At 39.5% G+C, this 4,326-nt stretch overlaps 1 long non-coding RNA gene across 1 annotated transcript; it reads right to left on the bottom strand.

The window, feature by feature from the left end:
* Window positions 1–1,081: 1,081 nt before the first annotated feature.
* On the bottom strand, window positions 1,082–4,080 carry LOC107742199 (uncharacterized). The gene is made up of 3 exons (XR_001640290.1): window positions 3,591–4,080; window positions 2,944–3,085; window positions 1,082–1,504 (listed from the first exon to the last, which is right to left on the bottom strand). It is a non-coding gene; the product is annotated as an uncharacterized LOC107742199 (long non-coding RNA).
* Between the last annotated feature and the right edge of the window lie 246 nt (window positions 4,081–4,326).

Below are 4,326 nucleotides of genomic sequence, written 5' to 3'. Positions count from 1 at the left end.
TTTTGCTTGCTTTGCTTGCTTGATGTTAATTGCATTATATGAGTCGCTTTGGAAGTCACATCACATTTCAGAACATGACTTAAGCACGCACAACAACAACACCACCACCACAAACCCATTAGGTGTGTTCGACTTGAAGCAGCGCTGCGCAGACTGATCGGTGTATGACATCAAAGTATCGCAAGAGCGGTTCCAGAGCATATTCGAGCGCACACTCTTACCTTCAAAAATAGGCGAGGCGCATATCTTTAGCGAAGCAGCGCAGAAAGAAAATTCTGAAATGTGCCGCGGCTCCACTGGTGTAAACACAAGCATTGACTAGAGTGGCCGCGTCGAAGTCGTAATGCGCCACAGACGCGTGCAGTGTAAATAAGGGGTAAGTCACTCTCGCGGTATTTTGATGTCATACACCGATTGGTCTGCTTCAAGTCGAACACACAGCTGCTGCTGCCACCTTATGACAATAGATTTACACTTCAAATTAGGTAGTCTGCCATGACAGTAGCTCATTGGAAAAGGAAAATGCCCTTCATTTTGTTTGCACTAATAAATGCTGCTGCCTGCCAGCTGCAGTCAATAAAAAGTTCCATGTTTTTTTTTCTATATCGTCATAGCAAATATTCTTGAAATATCGTGATATAATTTTGAGGCTATATCGCCCACCCCTAATTAGATTTATGTATAACCTTCCTGCATTGTTAAAAGAAAATGTCTTGTGATTACAGTGCTGAGCCGCTGCAATGGAGCAGTTCTGATGTGCTTTTAAAATTAAAGATGAAATACGACAGAGCAATAAAATGAACAGTGAAAGTAACAAGCTTAAACAATACATTTTAATGGGCATAAGTGTGAAAATAACTGAAGGAAATATTTATTTGCTAAATTAACTAAGCTAACTAACATTATTCATATTCTTTTAGTTTCTGTACCCCGTATTTTTAAAAATTGTGAAAAATTGGCATGAAAATACAGGTACTGGTACTCGGTATAGGCAAGTACCAAAAATAATAAGTATAGGTATTGAGCTTCTTCTGAAAAAGTGGTATTGGTCCATCCCTACATATTATAGTTTTTTTTTTTTTTTTTTTTTTTTAAGAGGGATTTAACAAAGACTGTAAACTTCTGAAGAAAATAGAAGCTTCTGTGCATCTGTGCTCAGGCACTGCATTCTCAGCGCTGTCAAAAAAGTCAGATAGTTATTGGTTGACACCACTAAGAAATGCCAAATATCAGCAAACCACTATACAAGAGACCATTGCGTAGTGTCGCGGATTATTATGTGATAATGACAAGCCGACTGTACATTATGCAAAGAAATACACAAATAGAAACCGAAAGGCAGAAGGCATACAGAACACTTACGTGCCAAGCTCTGAGGGCTTGTTCCTGAGCTGCTCCAGCAGCTCCCTGTAGCTGGGGTCAGACAGGAGTGCTCTGGTTCGATGGTCACCCTCCAGCTTTTCATACAAGTTGGGAATGGAAAATGGGTTCATCATCTTTCGCTCTGAAAAGAACATGAAATCATCAGTTATCACATTAAATCTTTCAGTTTCTCACCATGTTCCTCCACTGACACAACAAAGAATATTTTAATTTTAAGAAAAAGGTACAAGTAGTGCTGGGTGGTATGAACAAAAATTTATATCACGGTATTTTTCAAAATTGTCTTGGTTTCACAGTATATGACGGTGTTTTTATTTTTCATGCATGGTGTTAACCACATTTTCTACTGATTGAGAGAGGAAATACTGCAGTAGATTGACTTCAAAAATTGTCATTTTAACTGATCTTAGGACTGGTGCTGGTGCTTAAGATATTGTTTGTCATTTATTGCTTCTATAAAAAAAGGAAAAACTAAAACTAAACATAATACTGATAAGATAACAATACTACTACGAATTCTACTACTAATAACAATATTAAACGCACTAAGCATTAATGACCTGCTGGGATCATGAATATTAATCACGTTGTCTGCGTTCGCTCGAACTGATTTGCTGAAATCAAAACAGGGACGATAATAAGTCAGCGCCAGCCAATGAGACTGCCGATTGCGCATTAGTTCCGCCCACTACCAGACAACCCGGCAATTCTTAAAAGCTGAAGAATTCCAAAGGAACTCCGTTATTTTGACAGGAAAATACAACAAAGAATATCGTTTACATGTAGCGTGTCAATTCTGCATGTTATGTAAGACTCTCTGCTGTCTCTTTCTTTGCTTTTGTGTGAGACAAAGCGACGGTGAGGTGTGCGCCATTACACAAGAGTTTACAGTACGTCAAATACAGGTGCGCTGCGCATCCATTGAGATGAACTGAAAAATAGCACAGATCGCTTGACAGAGAATGAGACTCAGAAGCGCTCTGTCAATGTGTTCGGTGAGTGAACATATGTCCGTGATAAACTTATACTAAGCCTCCAACTCCAACCAAGGCTAATATTAGACATAATTTAGTTGCCCAAAGTGAAGATTTAGTCGCATATGCGAGTGATTTACTCGCATTGTAGAGGGGTGTCCATCTTCACTGTCCCGCTTAGTAATACAGCTGTGCCCTCAGCACAGTGAAAAGGGACCCCATCGCGCCACGTCGCGTTCCAAACGTTGTTTAAGCGATGTACACCGGAATTGCGGTATATTAAAAATTCATATCATAACAAAAATAGGCACTAGATACAAACAACCAGGAAAACTACTAGGTATTTTTCACCCAAAGAGGCTTAAAGTACATTAATTTCAAACTGATATGTGCTCTTAGGCTTCACACTGAGAGTGAATATTTTGCCTTGAACAAGACAAAAATCCAAAATCCATTTTGTAAGATAAGGTGTATACAACATTACACTCTACTCTTGATGTGAACAGATCCGTTGGTTTCGTATCAAATGTTTTGCTTTGTGGAAATTCTTCCAAAATCATGGTTAAAAGGAGGAGACATTCCTTACCTGCCAAGCGTGCTTCAATTTTCTGAAGTCCCTCCTTGAGTTGCTGATTGGACGGCTCTTGGCGTATCCCCTCCTGATAGGTCGCTTTGGCATCCTCTAGTCGCCCAAGAAATTCCAAAGCAGCTGCTTTTCTTGAGTAGCCCTTAATAAAAGATGAAAATTGAAGATTAAAACTAAAGTAGAAATGGCAACAGAAGGAGATCAGGGAAAGAGCGACACTTGGGGTGGGCGATCTGACAATTTTATATTGTGATCAATCTTGAAGACGTCTACGATCTACAATCTTTTATGTCCTTAAATTGGTGTGCTTTCCCCTCTTCTAAACTTAATGTCCAAATCGGTCCAATCATGTAATGTGACTGTTGCAAACTGCAGTCTACTGTGGGAAAACTAATGCTTTATTTTAAAAAGTTATTAAAAGCACATTAACTGCAAAGGACACTGTTGTTTAATGCAATACTGTGTTTTAAACTCTTCAAATAGATAAGGCATAGGCTTGTTCCAGTCTGGATATTCTCAAAAGTACATCTCAAAATTGGGAAGATAGCGATTCAGATTGAGAATCGTAATTGTGAGATAAGATCATGATATAATATTTTGGGAGGATCTCCCACCCCTAAGTGACACTAACAGCAGTAACAACTCACCTTGCCCCAGTCCGGCTTAATCTTTATGGTTTGGCAGGCATCTTTCAGGGCATTGTCATAATCGCCCTTCTTGGCATAGGCGGCAGACCGGTTGCTGAAGAGGACGTGATTGGAAGGGTCTAATGTCAGGGCCACAGTGTAGCACCTAACCGCCTCGTCAACATTTCCTGCGCTCAACACCTTGTTACCTTGATCTTTCAGTTGCGATGCCTAAGGAGAAAGATGGATTAAAAAGTAAACATTACATTTAACAAGTTTTCCCATTTTAATACTTGTCAGGAAGAGAACAACAATGTCAATGAAAACAGCAGTTGGAGGAGGCTAGAGCTAGTTGTACCAGCTGAGTGTAAGTTACAACTTTTGACATAAGGTCCACTAAACGCCTGTTGTCACCAAGAATGAGTACTATAAAGATAACTCTAACGATAATCATATTAGTGTCCACACCAACGCATGATAACTTGTCTTTTGAAAATCATATTTCCCATGTTACAAAAACAGCATTCTTCCATCTTAGAAACATTGCCAAGTTACGAAACATGTTACCTGTTTCTAATGCAGAAAAGCTAGTTCATGCATTCATGACCATACAAGTCTTAATACAACTAATAGCGAATCTTTGAACTGCTTCAAGAACCTCGCTACTGAGAAATGTCTTGTAGCTTTTCAGCTGCGAAGCTCTTTTATTGATAAATTCGCGGGACAGCCGCAGCGCTGATGACAAGTTTCTGTCCGC

This window comes from Sinocyclocheilus rhinocerous, unplaced genomic scaffold (genome assembly GCF_001515625.1).
Source record: "Sinocyclocheilus rhinocerous isolate Xijiao unplaced genomic scaffold, SAMN03320098_v1.1 scaffold11733, whole genome shotgun sequence".
NCBI classification, from domain to species: domain Eukaryota; kingdom Metazoa; phylum Chordata; class Actinopteri; order Cypriniformes; family Cyprinidae; genus Sinocyclocheilus; species Sinocyclocheilus rhinocerous.
This window is presented reverse-complemented; position numbering and strand designations above follow the sequence as displayed.